At 40.4% G+C, this 14,259-nt stretch overlaps 1 protein-coding gene and 1 pseudogene across 1 annotated transcript in view; one reads left to right on the top strand and one right to left on the bottom strand.

The window, feature by feature from the left end:
* Positions 1-9,323, bottom strand: part of ABCA5 (ATP binding cassette subfamily A member 5) — a 77,938-nt gene extending 68,615 nt beyond the window's left edge. Inside the window, 1 exon segment of the mRNA XM_050762375.1 lies at positions 9,213-9,323. The gene's annotated coding sequence lies outside the window, so the exon portion shown is untranslated.
* LOC126939593 (small nuclear ribonucleoprotein G-like) lies at positions 206-1,007 on the top strand (annotated as a pseudogene).
* Positions 9,324-14,259: the final 4,936 nt, after the last annotated feature.

The raw sequence follows: 14,259 nt of genomic DNA, 5'->3' as shown, positions 1-14,259 counted from the left end.
TAAACCTTCCAGAGAAATTGCTGTGCCTTGTTTTAAATAAACCTACCTAGTGGGGCCACTGATATAACTCTCCTCCAAAACAAGGACCATCTGTTCCAAGCTGGCGGACTGTCTACACCTAGATAAAGAAAACTCACAGGTTTTTTTTTTCTTTTTTTGAGATAGAATCTGACTCTTTTGTCCAGGCTGGAGTGCAGTGGCACGGTCTCGGCTCACTGCATCCTCCACCTCCTGGGTTCAAGCAATTCTCCTACCTCAGCCTCCCGAGTAACTGGGATTACAGGCGCCCGCCACCATGCTCAGCAAATTTTTGTATTTTTGGTAGAGACAGCGTTTCACCATGTTGGTCAGGCTGGTCTCAAACTCCTGACCTCAAGTGATCCACCCACCTTGGCCTCCCAAAGTGCTGGGATTACAGGTGTGAGCCACCGTGCCTGGCCCACAATTTTTAAGAGGCAGTTTGTCTTTTCCAGTAAATATATATAATTAAAGTTTGGCTTAAATGAGCATCTTCTTCATATGCACAGAAGGAAGACTAGAAAGTATTTTTAAATTAGCAATGAAATTAAAGACAATGTTTATTTTCTTCATGCTTTTTTTCTATGTATTACTTACATAGTAAAAAAAAGTCATTAAACAATTAGACATACTGTAAAAATATTAAATGAGTAAATTAAAAACAGCAAAACAAAAGCAGTCAAGAATAGAAGATATATTAAAATAAATTATTCCAGCATTCTGTTCCAAGGCATCTGTAACCTGTGGAGTAGACACCATGAGCAAAGCTTACCCTCCCGAATTGAAAAAATGTATGGGCAAGAAGTTATCACTGAAAATTAAGTGGTGGCAGACATGCCCAAGGAATATTGCAGGAATCTGATCCCTTTATGAATCTTGTGATAGATGAATGTGTGGAAATGGCAACTAGTGGGCAACAGAACAACACTGGAATGGTGGTAATGTGAGGTAATAGCATCATCATGTTAGAAGCCTTGGTGCGAATATAAATAATGGCTGTTCATCAGAAAAACCCATGTCCCCCTCTCCAAAGGGCCTGTTTTACTATGATGTAAAAATTAGGTCATGTACATTTTCATATTAGACTCTTTGTTAAATCAACTTCTGTAATAGTCAATAAAATCTTCTAACAGTCTCAACTTACATCACATTTGGTAAAGAATTGATAATAGGAAGGAAGGAAGGAAGGAAGGAAGGAAGGAAGGAAGGAAGGAAGGAAGGAAAGGAAGGAAGGAAGGGAGGGAGGGAGGGAGGGAGGGAGGGAGGGAGGGAGGGAGGGAGGGAGGGAAGGAAACTGTACTCATTCAAAAATTATTTGCTACAATACAAACAGAAATACTAACCTAATGCAGCATGAACATTCTCAAGTTACCTGCCAAAACACATTGATTTCGTGAATGCTACTAAATTATTAATCCAATTTGAATGCTGGATGCTTAACTCTTCATTTTTATATAACAGACTCATAGAGTAGATGGATTCACAACATTTTTCCTTTTTTGACAACTGCTTCCTGAACTCAAGGTTGAGTCTCTCAGGGCCTTGTCTAAAGAACCTGCCCACCCACTCCACCTCTCATCAGAACTTTTTAAAGCAAAACTAAACCAACTCCCCAAACACCATCCTAACACACACAAACTATCACCACCACCACCACCACCACCAACACTACTAGTACTCTTGAGCTGTGTCAGTTAAAATTTCTCTTGGCAGAATTAACTAAAAGACCCACAGACTGGATGGAAGTCAAGGAAACTGAATTACATGAACGGCAACATTTAAGAAACAAAGTTTATACATTCTTACTCAAAGCTTTCTTCTAATGTACCACACCTACTATGCTCAAAACTTGATTTTTCTTCCTTGGAGTATGTGAAATGCTCTATTATCTTCCCAATATATTTTCATTTTCACTTAAGCTAACTAGTCTCAGATTTTATTTCTTGCAAAAATCATCTTAATCAATATTACAAAGGCACCAAAATTAACAAACACAAGAACTAATAATGCACAAAGTAGTATAGGTTAAGAGTATGACCTCTGAGGCCAAACCAACTAAACATGAATTCTGCCTCTGCTACACACTAACTTTGAGACCTTGGGCAAGTTATTTAATGTTTTTGTGCCTAAGGTTTATTATCTGTAAAATACAGCAATAACAGTACCTACCTCTTCGGGCTGTTAAAATGACTAAAAGAATTAATACATGTAAAGCTGAAAATGGTGCCTTGTACATGGCAACTAATTATACACGTTGATCATGACTGTGTATAAAAGTATAACTAACATCCTTAAAAGAGTAATAGAGAATATCATATTCTTGGAACAAGAGCAAGACAATTAAGAAAAAAGCAATTACAGAACTTAGAAATGAAATAAATTGATAGAAATAAAAAAGCACTAAAAGATGGGATGAACTTCATTTAAAGATAAATTAGTGAGCTAAATTGAAGACCGAGTCAAAGAAATCCTACAGAATGAACTGTAAAATGACAAAGAGAAAAAAATGATGAAAATATAAACTCTGTCATCAAATTATACCAATGACTTAGTATTATGACTGACCTCAACAATCTGATTTTTCTTATACTCAAAAGCTTTAGTCTAATCATATGAAAATATTAAATTTCAATAATCTTGAGCTTCAATTATTGAAACAAACAAACAAAAATCCTTCCAAACCCATCTGATTGCTGGTTTTCTTCACAGTATGAAATACATGGTTTAGCTGTTTGATTGAAAAGAATGAAACATTCTTAACATTAATTCTGCATAAACCTTTAAACTTTATTGTTGATCTAAAACAGAAACTTCAAAGCTATAGTCAGGTCTTTGTAAACTGACCCAACAATGTACCTATTCACCCTCCTCTTTGCCTGCTGCATCTTCCAACCCCTGAGTCCACAGTGTCTAGGCAGGCCCAATTTGAAAAGGGATATGGGGAATAAATAGTAAGCACTGGTCTGTATAATAATGTAAACACTAACTCTACCCTATAAATTCTTTGCAAATGATGAGATGCTGGGGAAAATATTTGGCTTCCTTTTCAAGTGTCGAGACCACAACGTCTCTGAGAATTAATACCTGTCCTTTGGGAAGAAGAAAGAGAAACAAGATAGAATAAAAAAAGGGGTGACTACAACCCTCACTGATATGGTAATCACAAAGACCCTTCTCTTCACCCCATCCTCCACTGTTTTGCAGGGTCTGGAATCCCAAAGGACAATACTGACTAGCCTAACAGGGAGTTAGGGTAGGAAAACTGGGATGAAGGAAGCATGTCGGAAGGCAGTACTCTTCTATAGTGACAAACACCCAAAAATAAAGGGTTAATACCTTGAGATGGGAGCAACTCTTGTGGATGAAAGAATGAGGTTTCCAGAAAGAAAGGTGGAGATCCACACAGCAGAGGTGACATGAAAGTGGTGTTCCTGACAGAAGCGTATATCTGAAAACAGGGCTGCAAAGTTACAAATGAGGCATGACCAAAAAGGGGACCTTAGGAAGGGTCTGACTTATCAGGTGCCTTTTCTTGGGATACAAGAAACCCCATATTTAGCATGGAGCTATACATTTCCTCTTTCTATACTAAAATTCCAAAATTTTATAGCTTTATGTGATGGTTTTGGAAGAATAAAAGAAAAAGGCAGTAAAAAGATGCTTGGCCTGCCTCAAGTTTAACTGTTCAAGTTTAATTGCCTCTAAATGGGAACAATCCTACAGACAATATCTAGGAGTGCACTCACTAGCATCTGAGTTAACACAAGACCAAAGCAGAATTTATATGGTTCCAACTCAAAATCGTACCAATGAAATACTTTAAAAACTCTTTAACAAAGGCAGTGCTTAGCTGTTAAAGAACAATGGCACAAAGAGAAATAAGGGTTCAAAATTAAAAAAAAAAAAAAGTTATTTTCCATAGTTCCACAGCATACCTGAGAATGTGCTAAGTTTGTTGTAGGCCTTTAAATAATAATTAGGTGAGTTTTAAACACCTAATATTTCTAAAGATTTAATCAAATTTAACTTTCCTAGATAAATAATTTCCTATATAAAATAATTTATACTAAATCCAATAAATTGCAAGAAAATTGAAAGCCCACTAAAGCCCATCTTCCTCTTCTAATGTATTAATTGACTTAAAGACCAGGAGTTGCAAAATCCAAATTTCAATATCAAAAATTCACTTCTTAATTTATCTTAAAACTACTGGTTACTATGGCCAGGCATGGTGGCTCACGCCTGTAATCCCAGCACTTTGGGAGGCCGAAGTGGGAAGATCACGAGGTCAGGAGATCAAGACCATCCTGGCCAACATGGTGAAACCCTGTCTCTACTAAAAATACAAAAATTAGCTGGGTGGGGTGGCGGGCACCTGTAATGCCAGCTACTCAGGAGGCTGAGGCAGAAGAATCGCTCAAACCCAGGAAGCGAAAGACATCATGCCACTGCACTCCAGCCTGGCAACAGAGCGAGACTCCATCTCAAAAAAAAAAAAAAAAAAAAAGCACTGGGTTACTACATTCCAAGTCCTATGGAACATATTTCACATCACTAAAAGTAATAAAAATGTACATAACCTTTAGAAATAATTGTTAGAGAAAAATTATTTAGGATGCATGAGTTTAATTAAAATAAGAAATTTGAAAGCTATAAAGTATTTTTAAAAATTACTTAAAATTTTAAGGTAGTCCTACTATTATACTTACTGCCTTTGTTAAAAGCAGTGCTTTCCTCTCTCTTCCCCTGCCTCCCCCGGAAAATCCATCACTTATCTAATGATACCATTATCTCCAAATATTTTTAGTTAGCAAAACAACTCACTGCACAGCAGAGGAGGTACTAAATATCTGTGGAATAAACAATCCATTTATTATGTAGCAGGTAAAATAACTTTAAAATTTTTAAATTATTTTCATAGAGACATAATTTAAAAACATATCCATGTTTATTTCTGTGAGAAATGAATTAAGATTATACCCTAAAAAATAAATAAGTTGAGTCATCCTGATGTTTAGGGCCATCCTGATAAGAAACGTGGTCAGTCACCTTCATAGTATCCTTAAAAGATTTCCAGAAAGGCCAGCTGAAAAGACATTCCCTACCTCCAACAAATGACTGTTAGAGGTTACTTCACATCCACCTAAGCAGATGTAACAGAAAACGGATAATCTGTCTACGTGGGGGTTCTAAATGTTGTGTGGCACTGAGGAAGGCTGACTTTAGAGACTGGGTCTTGAAGCTTGACCTCTTAATTACTGACCTTTTGTTATATATGAAATTCCTTCCTTATTTTCTTGTTCCTGGCTCAGACAAGATGGTGCCAGGGATAAAAGACCCCTTGACTGTGATAAAAGACCCTTTGATCATTACATCCTTAATGTGAAATGTTAAATATACCCTTCCCCAAAACAGAAACACTGCCTATAACTAATTGAATTGCTCTAACTATGCACTAACCTTGTATGAAAAATGATGTAACCCTGTTAAGCATCCCCAGGCCTTGCCTATATAAAGGACCCTCAAATCTCTCCACTTTGGAGCATTTACCCCATCCTTTAGGAGTCTGTGTCCTCCTGTGTGACCATCCTCAAATTTTATGCTCAACTAAGCTCAATTTTTAATCACATTGCCTAAATGTCATTATTAAATTGACATGGAGCTGATTATCACTCCTTTGTTTTACCTCTATACCCAGTAAATATAACTGCAGTAACTATACCCTGTCACCATTATTTATGTACATATTTTCATCTTGAACTTGACCATGAGCTCCTCGATGAAAAAAACAACACTGTCTTATTTATCTTTGCTTCTCTACCACCAATGGAAATATCATAACCAGGATCATCTTACCACAGATTCCTTTATTAAGGCTTCCTGAGAGTCTTTAAAGATCAAGGATGTGCAAACTATGAGGAAAGAGGTGGGGGCTAAATCCAATCCTCAGTCTGTTCGGCACAGCCCAGGAGGAACACTGTTTCTACATTTTTAAATGGTTGAAAAAAAAAAGAATAATACCCTGTGACATGCAAAAATTATGTGAAATTCAAATTTCAATGTCTATAAATATAGTGTTATTGGAATACAGCCATGCTCATTCATTTATGTATTATCTATCACCGCTTTTGTGCTACAACAGTAAAGTTACTGAGACAGAGACCATACTGTCTGCAAAGCTAAAATATTTACTATGTGGCACTTTACAAAAAGAGTTGGCCAACTCCTGCAGAAAGGAAAAAGGGGGGAAGTGAGAAAAGTGGCATATTCACTTAACATTTACCAAAGGATTTATGCATCCAACATTACGAGGCAAAAAAAATAAAGTTAGACACTGTCACTAACATTGCAGAGAGATAAAATTTAATGTAATGTGATAAGAGAGAAAGAGCTTGGAAAGGAGTGGAATGGAATGTCCAGGCAGAAAGAAAAGAAGGGTAAAGCTAGACTCCCAAACAAAAGGACTTGCCTTTTGTGAAGAACAGGGATACCTGCCATATGGCAGAGGCATAAGGCAAAGTGAACTGGAGCAAGAGATGCGAATGTATGTTCTAGATAACACGGTAAAGGCAGGCACGGTAAAGGCAGGAATGGATTATGAAGTTTCTGATATCCAAAATTAGACACCCTAATTTGTGCACTCATATCTGTCCTCTACTGTAGTTTTCACACCTACGGGTCATGTTTAATTTCCTAGCAATCACATATTTCACTAGTCCATCACTCTCTCAGTCCCCAAATCTCCAAAGCTTCCATCTGTAGGAACACCCTCAGATTATGACCTTGAATCCTACTTTACTGAGAAAACTGAAGCAATTAAAAGAGATTTCCAAAATCCACCACAAAGTAATATTATACATTTCAACAATGTGCCATTTCAGCTTAAACTGGAAGACTGATTTCATTACAACTCTGAGCCACAAGAACTTAAATGCCATCTGGTATTAGCTATACTTTAAAACTAAGATTTTTTTGGAATGAGAAATTAGAAACATATCCGGCACATGAAATAAACGCCTGCCTAGCTACATCATTTGCTTCTCAATCAATAAAATAAAAGCACTATAAAATATGCCTTTTAACTTAAAAAGGGATAAATTATAAATGCTCTCATCTTCTCTATCGCTTTAAAATTTACTGAAAGGTGGTGCAATAATAAAACAAAATGCAGTCAGGTGCAGTGGCTCACGTGGCAATCCCAGTGGGAGGATGGCCTGAGCCCAAGAGTTCAAGATCTACCTTGGCAACATAGAGAAACACTGTCTCTAGGAAAAAAAAAAAAAAAAAAGCCAGGTGTAGGGGCACAGAACTGCGGTCCCAGCTACTCAGGAGGCTGAGATGGGAGGATCACTTGAACCTGGGAAGTTGAGGCTGCAGTGAGCCAAGATCCTGCCACTGCACTTCATCCTCGGTGACAGAATGAGACCCTGTCTCAAAAAAAAAAAAAAAAAAAATGCTAGTTGTCAACATAATTTAACCTAAATTTTATGACAGTGTTTCTTGCTAAAGGAGAAAATAACAATGCAATGGTACACAGAGGACAAGTCATCCAATAAATTTTCTTATACATAATAGGTTCCTAAAAGCTTGCCCTTAAAACTATTTTTAATCCAACTAATTTACGTACTAGAAAAGTTATGACTTAGTACGGTATCATAAAATTCTTTTATACAATCACCTTCTCAACTAAACTCAAGGACAGAGATTATAAATTATATTCCTATCAGTACGGTACTCTTGGCACATAATATAGTATCTGGAATGTAAAAGACATGCAACAAACCAGCCTGGGCAATATAGCAAGACTTCATCTCTGAAAAACAAATAAAAAATTAGCTGGGCACATGACACACGCCTATAGCCCCAGTTATTCAGCAGGATCCCTTGAGCCCAGACGTTCAGGGCTGCAGTGAACTTTGATCGCACCATGGCACTCCAGCCCAAGACCCTGTCTCTTTAAAAATAAAAGACATGCAATAAACATGGAACATACTAATAAATTTGCTCTTATAGTGAATGTAAGATTTCCTTACACTAAATCTGTTTGAAAGGAAATACACTCAAACAGGGCATATTCAAAGATTAACACCTCTTTAGTTTGATTTTAACACAAATACCCACAAAGCCCTAACTGCCCTAATAATGTTCCCTCCTAGGAGTCTTCCCTAAAACACATACAATATTGCTCTTCGGGCAAACACAAAATATAGTGGATAAAGCACCAGAATTAGAGTCTGGCATCTCAACTCCATCCTTTACTAGTTGAGACCTTAATAAGTGGCTTAGCCTCTTTGAGGCCCATTCTCCACATCTGCCTAACTGGAATAACCCCCTCCAACCCTACAGGGATGCTGTCAGAATTAAAAGAGCTAACACCCAGCCTGGCTCAAAGCTGTAGTCCAGTAAATACTGTTCTTCCCTTAGATTCCTTCAGAACGCCCTCGTAGAAAGTAAACGTGGTTATTATCTTCATTATTTTCGGACTTATTTATCTAAAACGTAAATCAAAGCCTAAGGAGCCCAGGGGAAAGAAACCCTCCTTCAGCTTAATAGCTCCAGCCTGCCCAGCTTTCCGATCCAATTAAGTATTTCCATGCCTGGAGCTCCTATTTCCATGCCTGGAGCTCCTATTTGTGTTTTAGGATCAGGGAACTTCCCTCCCAAACTGTGTCATGAGATCTGCGCATTTTCTTCTCACTGAAACTCCTTTTAACACACAAGGTAATGATCCGCGCGTAACCTCGCGGGGAAGAGCAAGCGCTCATTACCCAGCTGTTCAGAAGGAAATTTACATCAATATTTGTTTTCCTTCTCTCCCTGACGCCGCTGAGGGTGGAACGACAGCGTCCAGGCAAAGGCAGTGTCCCGATGTCCCACGGCCGGACCCGGTCCCGGGTGAGCCTCGCGGAGCCCCCGCCCCAGGGCCCCGACCCCTCACGTCCGAATCCTGGGCGCTCCCACCGCATCCCCGAGGTTGGCAACCCGCGCTTCTCGGGAGCCGAGAGAGGTCCGTTTCCCTCAGCTCGCCGCCTCTGCCCGCTTCCGAGCCCGCTTCACCCCACACCTCAGACGCCGAACTCCCCTTCCCTCCCCGCCGCCCCTCGCTGGCCAGCCCCTCCTCGACCCCACAACTCCCCAAGGGACGGCTGTCCCAGGCTTGCCTCAAGCGCCGACGCCCGCAACGCTCTCCTCACCTCAGGGCCGGATCCGCAGCGCTGTCAGGCCTGGACGCGCTCAGTCTGTTGACTCAGCGCGGGTGACCCAGCTGGGATCTGTGCGAGGGCGCGGCCGCGCGCACCCGCGCGCTCCTGGCGCAGGCAGAGCAGGCAGCGCGCCGGCCAGCTAGGGAAGCTCGCGGCGCGGAAGTCGCGCCCCGCCTCCTGCAGAGCGCACCTGAGGGCGGGGCTCCTAGAAACCGGCGCTCCTCGTACGGGCGCGTCTCAGACGCTCGGCCCTGCGCGTCCCGGCGCACGCAGGCAAGCATCGCGCCCGGAAGAGGAGCGCGCCTGAGGGTGGGGCGAGCGGTGGTGAGCGGGGGCGCGCGGCTGCCCAGGGCCCCTGAGCCACAAGAGTCGGGCCTCGTGCCTGTTCCCCAGGGCCTTCCACGCCTGGGATCGGGGATTTCGCCACGCTCTTTCTAGAGGCGCGGGCAGAAACCATGGGCTCGGGTCTCAGTGGTAAACCTGCCGCCTCTTAGCGGATGACCTTGGCCCACTGCCCTCTCCTCATCTGCCTCGCCCAGTCACGTCTCCTCTTAAGCATCCTTGCGATCTGTCTCCTGGCATTTGGATGGGCCTCTCTGAGCGCGTTTTGAGTCCTCCGTAGCCCCTCTTCCTCCCGCCGCAGCATCTGGAGTTGTGTGGCCCCGTTTCCCTAACTCTTGCCTCCCCTCCCCAGCCTCCTCATTCGCCCTCACACCCCGACCTGGGACGTCCTCCTACTGAGGGTGCCTGTAGTTCGCGGAGTGTCCTCATCAAAGTCTGGGAATGCGGCAGATGCTGAATTTGCCAAATGGCCTGAGACACATGGCATCTGTGAGAGACTGGATACTGCACTTACTTTGCTAAAAATATCTAGTGTTTTAGGCCGGGCGCGGTGGCTCAAGCCTGTAATCCCAGCACTTTGGGAGGCCGAGACGGGCGGATCACGAGGTCAGGAGATCGAGACCATCCTGGCTAACACGGTGAAACACCGTCTCTACTAAAAAATACAAAAAAAAAAAAACTAGCTGGGCGAGGTGGCGGGCGCCTGTGGTCCCAGCTACTCGGGAGGCTAAGGCAGGAGAATGGCGTGAACCCGGGAGGCGGAGCTTGCAGTGAGCCAAGATCCGGCCACTGCACTCCAGCCGCGGCGACAGAGCAAGACTCCGTCTCAAAAAAAAAAAAAAAAAAAAAAAAAAAATCTAGTGTTTTGAGTTTCGTTACTCAAAGTGACCTAAATGGGGTCAAAAGTTATTAACACTGACATTACGTATTTTCCTCTCCAGATTTCTGTATAGTCACATTCCCTTGCAGACTTTTTTTATTCTGCCAATCCTGTGTACATCACGTTTTTTTTTTTTTTTTTACTTGTCTTTGTTTTCTCTGCTTCTCGAATTTAAACCAGATCTCCCCAACATACATTCTGCTTTCTAAATTCTTAGGGGGGGGGGGGGAAACAAGGAATCAAGTGTTACTTATGGAATATGAATTAAATAGAAAATTCAAAGAGGTTCGTCAGAATCCTTGATGGTTAAAACAGCGGTCCCCAACCTTTTCAGCACCAGGGACCAGTTTCATGGAAGACAATTTTTTCGGGGGGAGGGAGGATGGTTTGGGGATGATTCAAGCACGTTATGTTTACTGTGCACTTTATTGATACTATTACTACCTTGTAATATATAATGAAATAATTATACAACTCACCGTAATGTAGAATCAGTGGGAGCTGTGAGCTTGTTTTCTTGCAACTAGGCAGTCTCATCTGGGGCTGATGGGAGACAGTGACAGATCATCGGGCATTAGATTCTCCTAAGGAGCACACAACCTAGATCCCTCACGTGCAGTTCACAATAGGGTTCTCACTCCTATGACAATCTAATGCCACTGCTGATCTGACAGGAGACGGAGTTCAGGCCCTAATACCAGCCATGGGGGGCAGCTGTAAATACAGATAAAGCTTCACTCACTTGCCCTCCACTCACCTCCTGCTGTGCTGCTTGGTTCCTCACAGGCCACAGATCCCAGAAGCAGTCCCTGGCCTGGGGAATGAGGACCCCTGGATTAAAAAGTCTAGCAGTGGGGGTGGGAGAAAGGGAGATAAGAATGTTCAAGAAACTACACTAGGAAACTAAAGAAGCCATGTAATGAAAACTATTCATGATATATTCTGTCCCTTTTTGGAACATCTAGAACGTTTTAGTTACAAATTCTCAATGGCCTAGGATTTGGGGCCAAGTAAAGAAAGATAAACTTGGTTAAAATGTTACTGAACCATACTTTCACCCCAACACTTCTCACTAGTACCCTTAACCTGCCTTAACTTCAGAAGTCTACTCATTTCTACGACTATTCTAGGCATTTGTTTCTTACATTTCTTATCCTTGTAATGTTCTCTATCATTCATTCTGTCTGCTTATGCTTTTACTCTTGCTTCAAAACGACATGACCAAAACCCAATTCTCTAAAAATCTCATCACCCCGGACAAAATGATCTCACTCTCCTCCCAACTGCAAACATACTACCATCTTGTTCACATAATTTTGTTTATGTACCATCTCTTCAATTAAATTGTAAATAGTCTGAGGTTAAGAACTTTTTCTTGTCTTGTCTTTTTCTTTTCTTTTCTTTTTTTTTTTTTTTTTTGGCTCTGTCACCCAGCCTGGAGTGCAGTGCTGTGATCGCAGCTCACCGCAACGTCTACCTCCCAGGCTCAAGCGATCCTTCCACCTCCGCCTCCTAAGTAGCCGGAACTACAGGTGCATGCCACCACACAGACTAGTTTTTCTATTTTGTTGTAGAGACAGGGTTTTGCCATGTTGCCCAGGCTGGTATCAAGCTCCTGGGCTCAAGTGATTCTCTGTCCTTGGCCTCCAAAAGTACTGGGATTACGGGCCTGAGCCACAGCACCCAGCCAAAAGCTTCTTCTTATACCAATTTAAATTTCCAAGTCCTATGCATCATAGTAAACAGTAAATATGATTAATGCTACCAATGAGAAAACATATGTAATAAGCAAGAATACGCAAATATTTTCATTTCCCCTACAAAATGTCACCACCCACTCAACAAAGTCTACCTACTCATAAAAGGGAAGATATCGAATTCCCCTTATAGGATGAATGACAAAATTATGATGGTGATATTGTTTGACTCTGTGTCCCCAACCAAATCTCACCTTGAATTGTAATATTTCCCACATGTCAAAGGTGACCAGGTGGAGACAATTTAATCCTGGGGACAGTTTTCCTCATGCTGTTCTCATGATAGTGGGTGAGTTCTCACAGAATCTGATGGTTTTATAAGGGGCTTCCCCCTTCACTCAGCAGTCATTCTCTCTCCTGCTGCCCTGTGAAGAGGTGCCTTCCACCATGATTGTAAGTTTCCTGAGGCTTCCATCACCATGTGAAACTGTGAGTCAATTAAACCTCTTTTCTTTATAAATTACCTAGTCTTGGGTATGTCCTGATAGCTGTGTGAGAACAGACTAATACAAATGTAATGCAGTTGTAAGAATAATTTAACAGAGAGAAACTAAATAAGACCTATTAATTTAAAAAATTGCTACAAATTGATGTATGGACCCTGACGTATTTTACTGTCTGTTTGAACAGGTTATTTATCAAACTATTTGTACCTTGTAAACAATGTAGCCATATGATCTCAATCTAAATTTCCATAGTTACCAGGTCCCAGTACTAAGTAAGCAGCTTCAGGGAAGATGTTCCTTTCTGAGCTTCCGTATCTAGGAAAGAGAACAAGCCATACTGATGGGTTGCCATGGTGGCAACCCTAATCCCCAAATCTCATTAATACGTTTCTTAGACAAATAAATCAGATGGGAATACATCAATCATGGGAGTTGTAGATTGAGATTTAACAAGTTGCCTAGCTGTGCAAAAATAACGGTGAACCAGAATTTTGACAGAATTTAATGTAGAGCAAGAGAATAAGACTTGCTACCCTAGATACGAACCTACAACCTACCCTCCACCTGCTGGTGAACAGTGAATTCTATTTGTGCTACTTTTGAATTTGCTAGACATCAAAGCCTTATTTAATGGAGTCTTTATGCTATTTTTGCCAAAATTAAGAGCAAAATTGTTAAATTGTTACAGCTTTTTTACTGTCAACTTAGTACATTAATTTGCATGATTATAATACATTGAAAATTACATGACTTTTAAAAAAATCTATGATTATTAAACACTTATTATTTGTTTTTAAACATTTAACATTTCTACAAGGATAAAAAAAGGTTTCAAGGGAAATGATGTGGTTCGTATATTCAGAGTTTAGATTCAGTATTTGGTATTTCAGATTGGTATGTTTGTCTAGAACGAGTTAAAACAGATAAAGAAATTTAGGCTTGCTTGACAAAGTAGGCAGGGAATCAAGCAGCTTTACCAATAAATAGAGTTCCAAACTAACATATCAAATGTGGCTGAAATTGTTACTAAATAGCTCAGTAATATGATTAATTGATAATTGTTGGAGGGTTACAGGGGAAGGGTTGGAGAAGAGAATGACTTCTAAAGGTAGTTTTAGTTTGATTTTTATTATTACTACTAATATTATTATTATTACTATTGTTTTTATTACAACAAAAAGAATTTTAAGTATTTTACCCTTTTTGTTTCTCCAAACAGAAAAATTAGTCAAAGAGACTGATATATGAAGAATGTATAGCCAAATTTGATATTTAAAACTTAACTAACCAACAAGTATTTATTCAGTGTCCAGTATTCTTGTTTGGTAAAATCTCCCAACTTTCTAGGTTAATCAAGTGAAAAAAGGTAAAGAAATGAACAATTGTTCTGAGAGTTTTTTTTAAAAAAACTATAAAAGCATTAAACAAGGAAGATAATATTTCTTCCACTGTTAAATTATGTGGTGCAAATTATAAAATGCTATAGAGAAATCATTGAGAACTAGAGTTACCTGGTAACTTCAGGAGGGAAAAATGGAAAGACTGGTTTAATTAGAGTGAAGAATTATAATAGAGGGCAGAAAGAAATAAACCTTCATAACTTTTTATAAACA

This window comes from Macaca thibetana, chromosome 16 (genome assembly GCF_024542745.1).
Source record: "Macaca thibetana thibetana isolate TM-01 chromosome 16, ASM2454274v1, whole genome shotgun sequence".
Lineage (NCBI taxonomy): Eukaryota > Metazoa > Chordata > Mammalia > Primates > Cercopithecidae > Macaca > Macaca thibetana.
The sequence above is the reverse complement of the archived record's forward strand: the minus strand, read 5'-3'. Positions and strand labels throughout refer to the sequence as shown.